At 41.5% G+C, this 12,117-nt stretch overlaps 1 protein-coding gene and 1 pseudogene across 4 annotated transcripts in view; one reads left to right on the forward strand and one right to left on the reverse strand.

Annotated features, from left to right (window-relative positions):
* Positions 1 to 12,117, reverse strand: part of STK3 (serine/threonine kinase 3) — a 225,472-nt gene that overhangs the window by 176,992 nt on the left and 36,363 nt on the right. The window lies entirely within an intron of this gene.
* LOC307114223 (ribonuclease H2 subunit C-like) lies at positions 1,259 to 2,247 on the forward strand (annotated as a pseudogene). The gene has a single exon. The product of its transcript is annotated as a ribonuclease H2 subunit C-like (transcript).

Genomic DNA, 12,117 nt, shown 5'->3' on the forward strand with positions numbered 1-12,117 from the left:
ACAAAGTACATACATTAGGAAACATAACTAGAATATTTTAACCATTATTATATACAAAAGGGCAGAGAGAGGTTGTCTTTCATGAAATCTGGATTGCAGATGTCTAGCAAAAAAAAAAAAAAAAAGATTAATAATCTATCAAAAAGTCCCAGAACTACTGATTCAAAATGAAAGCTTTCACTACGTATACCATATGTAAATATACACATATACACGCTGCTTATAATCCCTTGATCTGAAGAGAAAGAGAACTGATACTCTACTGTGAAAATGGTCAGTGGGCAGACATTTTAAAATCCTTTCCCACATGAAAAGATTACTGAAAAAGAGATCAGAAGACAACAAAAAAAGCACTTAATATATATTGAGTTGTAAATCCTGTATGATCTGGGATCTGTTACACAAAGGGGGAGCATGCAACAAAGTGAATAGGAAAGTCAAACATGAATTAGTCCAATATCACAGACGCAAATGTAAGCCCCAGAAAGCACTTTATGGGATAGAAATACACACATATGAAAAAGTCTACTATTAACAATGAAATAATATCAAACTTTGAAGTTCCAAATAAATCTTAAATTAATAAAAAATCTGTCTTCACCAAAAAAAAAAAAATCATCTGCTTGAAGTAGTACATAATTAAGATAAAGGCAAAACACATATCTTTAAAATACAACAAATCAAGCATTTACTAAAACGGCTATTATGTACAAGGCATTAATTCTAAGGGCACTAAGATAACCTATCCTAGTATATTTTGAATAATTACTGCCTGATTCTATTAAAGAAACTCTCACTGTACCTATAAATGCAAGTTCTGGCTTATGCAGTGTTACCTTTCATTAACAAAGATAATCCAAAGTACAAACAGTGAAAGCTAGGCTTCTGTCCTTGGTTCCATAGTCCTTTGTATTATTCTCAAAGGCATCTCCTATGTAATGTTCATGATGCAAAGACACTCCCATCTACAGAACTGGGATGATAGGCTGATGATGACAATACCAACAGCAAATACACATAGGGCTTTTTATGTGCCAGGTGCTGTTCCTAGCACTTTTCATGTATGTAATCTTTAGAAAACTCAATGAAGTAGGGTAGTCTTCTTATCCCAGTTAGCAGATGGGAAAAAAAATGAGTCCCAGAGAGGTTAAGAAGCTTGCCCAAGATCACACAGCTCATATGTCAGAACCAGGATTGAAACCCAGACAGTATGGCTCCAGAGTCTGTACTCTGAGTTCAATTATAGCAATCCTATCTAATAATAGAGTACCATGTAAATTACCATCACTCCGCTACGCCCACGATTGGGCGGCGGGAGGCTGGGGGGCGGGACTAGGAGTGGCCTATCCTGCCATTGAGAGGCACGGTTCCTCTGCCACTGAGCGGATCCGCTGCCACTGAGCGGGGCTATGCTGCTGTTGAGAGGTGCAGGGGGCGGGACTCCCGACCCCTGTGCCTCTCAACGGCCAGATCCAGGGCCGCTGAGGGGGTCCCTCCCCCTGCGCCTCTCAACTGCAGGGTAGCCCTTCTCAGCGGCCTCGGACCATCAAAAGTGGGGGAGCGAGCTCTGGCCTCAGTCAGCGAGCCACGGAAACCCGGCAGAGGATGGAGAGCAGCGACGAGGAAGACATGGAGAAGCACCGCATCCACCTACGCCCAGTCACTCTGCGCACACGCTGCACCTCCTGCCCTGTGAAGTCCGGGTTAACCGGCCTGCCCCTGTGGGGCGCTTTTTCACTCCGGCCATCCGTCAGGGTCCCGATGGACTCAAAGTGTCGTTTCGGGGCCGCAGTCTGAGGGGCGAGGAGGTGGCGGTGCCGCCTGGCCTGCTGGGATACGTGATGGTGATGGAAGAGAAGTCGGTGGGGAAGCAGGACTTTTCAGCGGGATCCGACAAGGACGAGCAGGAGCTGGTGGAAGCCCCGGAGGCACTGGAGTGGGACTTTGACCGCTTTATTCGTGCCTCCGCCAGTTTCAGCCGCTTCACCCTGTGGGGCCTGGAGAGCATCCCTGGCCCGGATGCCAAAGTGCATGCAGCCCTGACCTGACCCAGCCTCGCCGAAGCGATCCATAAACAGGTGCCGCAGGACTGAGAACCAGCGCTTGAAACTGGAAGCCACCGATCCCTTCACCAGCTCTCCACTTTGGATCCACTGAGTCCACCACCCCAATAAATGAGCTCTTTCACAGCAAAAACAAAAACAAAAACAAAAAAAACAAAAGTGGGGGACCTGGGTGCCTGTCTGCTCTGGCACCAGGCCTTTCAGAAGCCTCCGCCGAGCCGGAGGCTTCTGAAAGGCCTGGTGCACCAGCGGACAGGCACCCAGCTCCACCACGAAAAGTGAAAGCGTGTAGGGGACCCTACACGTGCATGATTCAATCATGCACTGGGCCTCTAGTTAGCTATAATTTTAACCCCTTCTTTCCGTCTAATTGACTTTACTAGTCCATGACTCAGTTTCTTATCTAAAAAAATGGGCCAATAACAGTTCTTCACTCATATGGTCATGCAATGCTCAAATGAGGATTAAACGCAGTAATATACACTGAGTGGCCAGATTATTATAATCTCTGAATGCATAATAATCTGGCCACTCAGTGTATATCCTATATAATAAAAGGCTAATATGCAAATTGTCCCCTCAACCAGGAGTTCAACCAGCAGGCAGGCCGGCCAACCGCCCATATCCCCTCCCCCTGGCCAGGCTGGCTGGACCCCACCCATGCACAAATTCATGCACCGGGCCTCTAATACACACACACACACACACACACACACACACAAGTGGCCAGATTATTATGCGTTCAGAGATCATAATAATCTGGCCACTCAGTGTATGTAATGTGCTTAGAACAACAGTACCTGGCACATACCAATACTGTATGAGTAACTGTTCTTACAAAATCTAACAAATGTCTGTTGCTGGAGTTGAGAATCAGTATCAGTGAGAATTTACCAAGCAGAATGGCCTTAAAGTGTCATTCACAATTCTAAAAAAGTGATGACTAACTAAAACTTGACTCATCCTGGCTGGTGTGGCTCAGTTCGGTTCCCAGTCGGGGCACACACAGAAGGCAATCCATCGATGTTTCTCTCTCACATCAATGTTTCTCTCTCTCTCTCTCTCTCTCTCTCTCTCTCTCTCTCTCTCTCTCTGTCTGTCTTTTTTCCTCCCTCCCTTTTTCCCTCTCTCCCTTCCTCTCTTTAAATAAACAAAATCAATAAAAAACATGTCCTCAGGTGAGGATTAAAAAAAAAATTATTTTTATTTTTTTTTTACTTGACAAGTCCACCACCAGCCTTCAGGAAAATACATACACAAAGTAGAGCAAAAGTAGGTTTACAGTTGTGAGTATGTAAAACTGAGTTCTTTTTTGTATTAACTATTGCATTATTTTCCAAACAAACAACTGCAAACCTACTTTTGGCCCCCTCGGTACATAACTCAGAAGTTGCTCTCCTCAGTCTGGAATTTCCTCTGCATTATCTTGTGTTCCCTCACCCCATTCCCAGCCAATATTACAGAAATATATTTCCTCCTGATAGAAGTAGATACTAACAATTTCTCCTCAGTACCAAACTGAAAGTTTATACATGTTTTAAGACACAAAATCTATTTGGTATTTTCATGTCAATCTCATCAATACAGCTGGGGTACTGGGTAATCTAAAAGGTTTCAGCCTGAATACTACTCTCGGAGTTTGTATTCACCAAAGAGCTACAAAATTATGGAGCCTGAAAGAACAATAGCAACCCTCCAGTTCAGGCTCTCATGCTGATTAACATTTAAATTTGCATCTAATTTCCTGTGTGACAACATCCTTGTATAAGTGTCACTGTATAACTGTGCTCAGATTTCTCTCAGGTACAGACAGAGAACTGCTGGATGGATCCTAGGGTACATATACCCTTAACTCTGCAAGAGATTATCAAATTACTCCTGAAAGTAATTTATACTTTCTAATCACTAATTTATATTCCTAAGAGTATGAAAGTATATATAGTATACGTAAGGCAAGTGGGGAGGAGGGGGAGAAAATATCACTGATTCAGGCTCAGAAACCAACCTGAATTTGTAGTTAATTTGCTTAGCTATTTGTCTTTCCTCCCCCTGAAACTTCATTAAACTGATAGAGAATTTTTTAAACAAATCAACTTGTAACAAAGGAATCAAGACCAGGGAGTATAATAAACTTGGGAGCATTTTCACGGAGAGAGTCACTGCCAAGAGCAGACAAAGAGGGGTCTGCAACAGCAGGAGTGGTTACCAGGTGAACTCCAGAGGGGCTCCAAGTTAGAACTACTGGGTGGGCAGGGCAGGAGTGAGAAGGGGGATGGAAAAGGTGGCTAGCTTTTTCCAAAGAGGCTGAAAAGAAGCAAATGGAACAGGAATTGGCTCCTCATCCCTACTCTGCCCCTACCCCCATCCCTGTACATGCAGTTTACATGCATTCTGGCATTTATCCCGAGGCCAAAAAAAAAAATAAAAGGCAGAAGGAAGGGCGTGGCTCCTCTCTCAAGAAACTGAACAAACTACCTCTGTGGGCCTGTCCCTAAAAGCAAGCTCCTAACATTATACCTGCCAGTCAAAAGCATTGTCCCAGTGTTTCCAGTGAGATTCCAGCGGGTGGGCTCTGACATGGGCAAGACCAGGGTAAGTAGAAAAAGTGAAAAATAACCCCAGAAGAAATAAAGATGATTCAGGAAACAGAATAACTTTGTCAAAATTTTATCATTCTTACAGTGATTAGAAAAGTTCTCGCATCCATGTCTCTGCATCAAGATGTCATGAGAAAGGAATCGAAAACAAAAGCGTTCTTGTAAATTAAAATATAATTGTGGAAATTAAAAGTTCAGTTAAGAGTCAGAAGAAGAAAAAAAAGATGAAACGACCCTCACCATACCCCTCAAAAGAGAAAGAAGAAAAAAAAAAAGACAGAAAATCTAGGAGAAATAAAAAACAAATGAAATTGAAGATATTCACCAGTCAATGAAGAAAATGGGGAAATTATCAAAGAAATGTTTCCAAAGCTGAAGAAAAACACAAGTGTTTATTTGAAAGGAACTACTAAGTGCTGATCATAACTAATCAAATAGGATGTACACCTAGGCATATCTTGTTCCTTCAGAAACATCAGAAACATTAAAATAAAGAGAAAAGTCTAAAAAGTTCCAGAGACGGCAAAGGAAACTTACAAACAAGACTCTTGACAGGCATTAGCTATAACGTGAGCGACACTGGATGGAAGAAGATGATGCAGGAAAATTCTCAAAGCTCTGAGAGAAACTTGTTTTCTGTAAAAGTCTACATAAGCTAACTATCAAACCAAGTATGAAAGCAAAATAAAGACATTTTCAGATGTGCAAGGACTCAAACAGTTGACAAGACAGTTTAGAAAGAATACCGAACAGGGGTGAAAAACCAAGGAAATAGGAAATATACAAGAAAACAGTGGCACTAACCCAGGAGTCCAGTGAAAAGAAATTCCAAGGATGCAGCTGTACAGCAGACCTAAAAAGCAATGAGTCCACATTAGAACAAGAAATCAGGAAGCTCCAAAGAATGTCCTCTCAAAGAAGAATCACATAAATTCCAGGAAACGGACAAAATTAGTAAGAAGCTAGAAGACATTATTAGCAAAATGATAAAGATGGCATATGCTGCTTCTCTCAACATGAAAAAAATAAGAAAAACTCCAGGAAAAAAAATTAAAAATTATGTAACATCATAATCCCAACAAAGATCCAGCAAACTAAAATGTGGCAACAATTCTGAGCAATTGATTAAAGCATGAGAAAAGTAACTCCATTTAAAACAGATGCTGGAACATTCTCCTTTAGGTGACCTAAGAGTACGTATGACATTGGACTTTTAGAGATGGAACTTGAAGAGATCATTATTCCCCTTTCAAGATGTCCTTTGCCCTCTCTTCTCTGACTCACTCACTCATTCACTCATTCATTCATTCATGTAACAAGTGTATGCTGAGAATGCCACAGGCCAGGCACTGTCCTGGGAACAGAGATGAAACAGTGAACAAAGAAGACAAAAACCCTGCCTTCCTGGAGCTTGCATTATAATGGGAGGTGGTTCCTCCACTTCCAGGACCTGCTGAAGGGCTCTCTCTCCCTCCCATGGAGCTCTCTCTGACCTTCCTTGCTAAGTGCTTCACCTATTCTACTCCTAAAGAACTCAATTCACAGAAGGGAATTTAGCTTTTTACATGCATATTACCATTGCTCAGCTAATGTGCAAACTATGCAACAACAGCAACATTTAAGAGTTATTTGTACTTCTAGTGCAGAGCTCTGAGCCTAGATAAATAATTGTGTTTTGAACCTTTCCATTCAAACAAAATGTAAATAAAATTGCCAAGTAAAATGTAAAGCACGATATAAATGCTACTTATTATTTAACAGATGAAGCTGAATTCCCTGTCCAAATCACAAAACTAGTTTGTGAAAGAGCCAAAACTAAAATTCATTGTACTAGCTTGAATTAAAATAAGTACTCCAATCAATAAATAGGCCAAAAGGGAAGAGAATAACCTTAGGCATTTTCTTAGAACATTTCCAAGTATATAATAAACGCCTAAGACAGATTCTATTTCTTCCATATGTCAAGGCGTAACATTACAATTATGCAAAGATCATTGTGAGAGCCTTTAGAAAGCCTCTCAAAAAAATACTCTTATCTTTTAAAGCCTCCATTTCACAGAGTTGTGTATTTCTACTCTGCAACATATAACATTTGAAATGCATAAGTGTTTAGATATGTTAATGTCATTCATTTTAAAATATATTGGCTTTTTAACTATTTATTCACAGGGTATGGTTGGCAGTTAGCTAGACAGGGGCGGAGCAAGGACAATGGGCCAGATATAGAAGGTCACCAGGGCAGAAAGCCCCAGGTGCTTTCTGCCCTGGTGACCTTCAAGGGGCAAAACTGGGAAAACAAGGACCTCAACCCCAAGGTGACCTTCCTCCCCTAATATATCACTGGTCATCCGGTTTAGACCCCTTTGTTACCAGAAAGGGGACCTGGCCCTGAGGGGTCTGCTGTGGGTTTGCCTAGGGCCAGCCAGTAGTGTGTGGGTTCTTGACTTCATGCAGGAAAAATTTCACATGAGTCCAGATGACTATGAGGAAACATTTATTAAAGCTGGGGACAGTAAAACAAGGACTTTTGTTTGCTGCGAGTTTTTTGCTTACTGCTTCGATTTCATTAGTTGTAATTATCTATTCAAATTTTCTGATGCTTCCTGATTCAGTTTTGGAAGATTGTATGTTTCTAGGAATTTATCCATTTCACTCTGGTTGCCCAATTTGTTGGAATATGGTTGATTATAGTACTCTCCTACAATTATTTGCATTTCTGTGGTGTCAGCTGTTACTTCACCTCTTTCATTTCTGATTTTATTTATATAGGTCCTCTCTCTTTTTTTCTTGATGAGTCTGGTTAAAGGTTCATCAATGTTTATCTTTTCAAAGAACCAGCTCTTGGTTTCATTGATCTTTTGTATTGTTTTTTTAGACTCTATGTCGTTTATTTCCAATCTAACCTTTATTATTTCCTTCCTTTTACTTACTCTATGCTTTGTTTGTTGTTCTTTTTCTAGTTCTTTTAGGTGTAGGGTTAGACTGTCTATTTAAGACTTTTCTTGCTTCTTGGAGTAAGCTTATAATGCTACGAGCTTCCCTCTCAGGACTGTTTTCACTGTGTCCCATAGATTTGGGGTTGTTATGTGTTCATGTTCATTTGTTTCCAGGTAACTTATGATTTCTTCCTTTTATTTCAGTGTTAACCCATTCATTGATTAGTAACATGTTATTTAGCCTCCAAGTCTTTTTGTGTTTTTCAGTTTTTTCTTGTGATTTCTAGTTTCATATGATTATGGTCAGAGATCTTGATATGAATTTAATCTTCTTGAATTAAGACTTGTTTTGTGTCATAACATGTGGATTAACCTAGAAAATGTTCCATATGCACATGAAAAGAATGTATATCCTGCTGCTTTGGGGTGAAAGGCTCTGAAGATATCAATTAAATCTATCTGATTCCAGTGTGTCACTTAAGGTCGCGATTGCCTTATTTTTTGTCTGGAAGATCTACCCACTGATGTTAGAGGGGTGTTAAAATCCCCTACAATGACTGTATTGCTGTTGATTTCTCCCATAATGTCCACCAAGATTTTCTTTATATATTTAGGTGCTCCTATGTTGATTGTATATATGTTTATAAGAGTTATAGCCTCTTGTTAGATCAAACCCTTTAGTATTATGTAGTGACCTTCTTTATCTCTTGGTATGGCCTTTGTTTTGAAGTCTATTTTGTCAGATATAAGTATTGCTACCCCACTTTTTTTTTTTCATTTTCATTTTGCATGGAAATTGTTTTTCCATTCCTTCACTTTCATCCTGTGTGAGTCTTTTGTTCTGAGGTGGATCTCTTGTAGATAGCATACATATGGATCATGTTTTCTCATCCCTTCAGCTATCCAATTTACACTTAATGTTATTTTTCATAGGTACTTACTTTTTGCCATTTTATTTTTTATACCTATGTTCCTCTATTTCTTCTCCTTGAAGCAGGCCCTTTAACATTTCTTGCAATACTGGTTTGGTCATAATAAACTCCTTTAGCTTCTTTTTGTCTGGGATGCTCTTTATTTTGCCTTCAATTTTAAATGATAGCCTTGCTGCAAGTAGTCTTGGTTGTAGGACCTGGCTTTTTATCACTTTTAATATTTCATGCCAATCCTTTCTGGACTGAAGTGTTTCAGTTGAGAAATCAGCTGACAGCCTATGGGAGCTCCCTTGCAGGCAAGGAACTGTCTTTCTTTTGTTGCTTTTAAGATTCTCTCTGTGTCTTTAACCTAGGCCAGTGGTCAGCAAACTCATTAGTCAACAGAGCCAAATATCAACAGTACAACGATTGAAATTTCTTGAGAGCCAAATTTTTTAAACTTCTTCTAATGCCACTTCTTCAAAATAGACTTGCCCAGGCCATGGTAATTTGTGGAAGAGCCACACCCAAGGGGCCAAAGAGCTGCGTGTGGCTCATGAGCCGCGGTTTGCCGACCACTGACTATGCCATTTTAATTATGATGTGTCTTGGTTTAGGTCTTGTGATTCATCTTGATTGGGACTCTCTGCACTTCCTGAATTTGTGTGACTTTTTCCTTCACCAAGTTAGAAAATTTTTCAGCCATTGTTTCTTCAAACAGGTTATCTATCCCTTACTCACTCTCTTCTCTTTCTGGTACCCCTATGATGTGGATATTGTTATACTTGATGTTGTCCCAGAGGCCCCTTAAACTTTCCTCATTTTTTGAATTCTCTTTTCTTTTTGATACTATGCTTGGATGATTACCGTTATCTTGTCCTCTAAATAGCTTATCCAATCCACTATTTCATCTAACCTGCTATTGATTCCTCTAGTGTATTTTTTCATTTCACATATTGTATTCTTCACTTCTGACTGGTTCTTTTTTATGATTTCCATATCCTTTTTAATGCTTACTACCTCTTTGCTAAAGTTCTCACAAAGATCATCCATTCTTCCCCTAAGGACCTTGAATATCCTTATAACCATTGTTTTAAATTTTGCATCTGGTATTTGGTTGCTTCCATTTCATTTAATTACTTTTCTGGGATTTCTCTTGTTCTTTCATTTGGGGCATATTTCTTTTTCTCCCCATTTTGCATGCGTATTAAGTAGATCTGTTATGACTCCCAAAATTTTTTTCGTGTCTTTTCTATTTTTTCTTTTTCTTTTTTTATTGATTAAGGTATTACATATGTGTCCATATCCCCCCACTGCCCCCCACCCCCCCCTCAAAATTATTATTATGGCTTTATAATGTATGTGTCTTGTTAGAGCCCAGTGGCACAATCTTCCAGATCACCTAAGCTCAGCCGGGAATGTTTCTTGTGGATTATATGCACCCTCCTGTTGTAGTTGTGTCTTGAATGCTCTTGGCCCTTTCATAGGTGGAGTTAACCTTTCAGGCTGGCTGACTATAAGATAAACCTCAATCACCTAGTTTGAGTCACTCTGCTCGGACTGCCCCCGAAGGCAAAGTTGTTCACAGAAGTGTCTGGTGCCTTCAGGAATCCCCCTTTGGGTGTCCTGCTTGTGTGGCTAGTTGGGTCAACTTCTGGTGTGGTCTAAAGCCCACCACTGGTTCTGGGTCCACTTGCATGAGGTTCAGGTACAGGTTTATGTCAGACGTTGTATGTAACCAACATCTTGAACTACCTGTCTGAAGTATCACGCTATTCACATTTGTGGCTACATCTACTGGGACTGAGTGTGTATGGGAGGGACCAATCTGTGTACAATGGTCAGCTTCCTCCAGCTTTGAGCTGGGGGCAGATCTATAAAAGGTCTAAGGTTCCCTAAGGTCTACCTCCACATGTCAGCTACTCTACCTCCCCTAGAGGCCTGGTCTTCCTCTAGAGCAGTGGTTCTCAACCTTTTTAATGCCGCGACCCTTTAATACAGTTCATGTTGTGGTGACCCCAACCATAAAATTATTTTTGTTGCTACTTCATAATTGTAATTTTGCTACTGTTATGAATCGTAATGTAAATATCTGTGTTTTCCAATGGTCTTAGGCTCTACAGCAGCGGTTCTCAACCTGTGGGTCGCGACCCACAGGTTGAGAACCACTAGCAGGGTCGCCTAGGACCATTGGAAAACACAGATATTTACATTACGATTCATAACAGTAGCAAAATTACAATTATGAAGTAGCAACAAAAATAATTTTATGGTTGGGGTCACCACAACATGAACTGTATTAAAGGGTCGCGGCATTAAAAAGGTTGAGAACCACTGCTCTAGAGGAAGACCAGGCCTCTAGGGGAGGTAGAGTAGCTGACATGTGGAGGTAGACCTTAGGGAACCTTAGACCTTTTATAGATCTGCCCCCAGCTCAAAGCTGGAGGAAGCTGACCATTGTACACAGATTGGTGTACAATGGCTCTACAGCAGCGGTTCTCAACCTGTGGGTCGCGACCCACAGGTTGAGAACCACTAGCAGGGTCGCCTAGGACCATTGGAAAACACAGATATTTACATTACGATTCATAACAGTAGCAAAATTACAATTATGAAGTAGCAACAAAAATAATTTTATGGTTGGGGGTCACCACAACATGAACTGTATTAAAGGGTCGCGGCATTAAAAAGGTTGAGAACCACTGCTCTAGAGCCTTCCAAAGAAAGACTGTAGAGTGGGCACAGGTTGACTGCAATGCACAGACCCTTCCTTAGGTCCTAAGCTGGGTAGGACAGGGTGACCAGGGTCAGGACAGGGCTAGTGGGATGTTGGAGCTGCAGTCAGGCATTTAATGAGGGGAAAGTGGCCCCTACTTCAGAGCCAACCCACTCATCTCTGCCACTGTCTCCAACTCTAGCTCCCCTAGGAGGAGCGCGCCACAGGTTCAGGTTGGGTGCAGTCAGCCATCTCCTGCAGGAGCAAGTTCAACAGGGCTGAGCTACCACGGCTCAGGAGGACAGATCTTAAAAGTATCTCATTGGGCCCTGGCTAGATGACGCAGTTGGTTGGAGTGTTGTCCTGTATACTAAAAAGGTTGTGGGTTCAATTCCCAGTCAGAGCACATAGGGGGGGCAACCAATCAATGTTTTTCTCTCACATCGATGTTTCTCTATCTCTCCCTTCCTCTCTCTAAAATCAATAAAAAACATCTCCTTGGGTGAGGATTAAAAAATAAGAGTCTCCCACTGAAGGTGGTGCTGGCTCAGCCTACAGGAGGGGGCCAAGCATTTGGCCTGGACCCAGACAAGAGCCTGAGGGAGACACACTCTGGATGTCTCAGCTCTGAACAGCACACCCTTCCCTTCACAGAACTGAGCTCAGCCAGATGGAGCCACTGGGCCTTGGGAAGGCCAATCTAAACAGTCTCCCATTTGGGGTGTTGCCGGCAAGCCTGTAGGAGACGGGTAGGCACTTCTTCCCCTTCCCAGAATAGCATGGGCTGAGCTTGCAGGGGAGATAGGAGTGCTCCACCCCGTGATATAGCCACACAACCCAGCACTGGCCTGTCTGGTTCCCAGACAAAAGCCTCCCCAGGAGATACTCTGAAAG

Source organism: Cnephaeus nilssonii (genome assembly GCF_951640355.1).
Source record: "Cnephaeus nilssonii genome assembly, chromosome: 18".
NCBI classification, from domain to species: Eukaryota; Metazoa; Chordata; class Mammalia; order Chiroptera; family Vespertilionidae; genus Cnephaeus; species Cnephaeus nilssonii.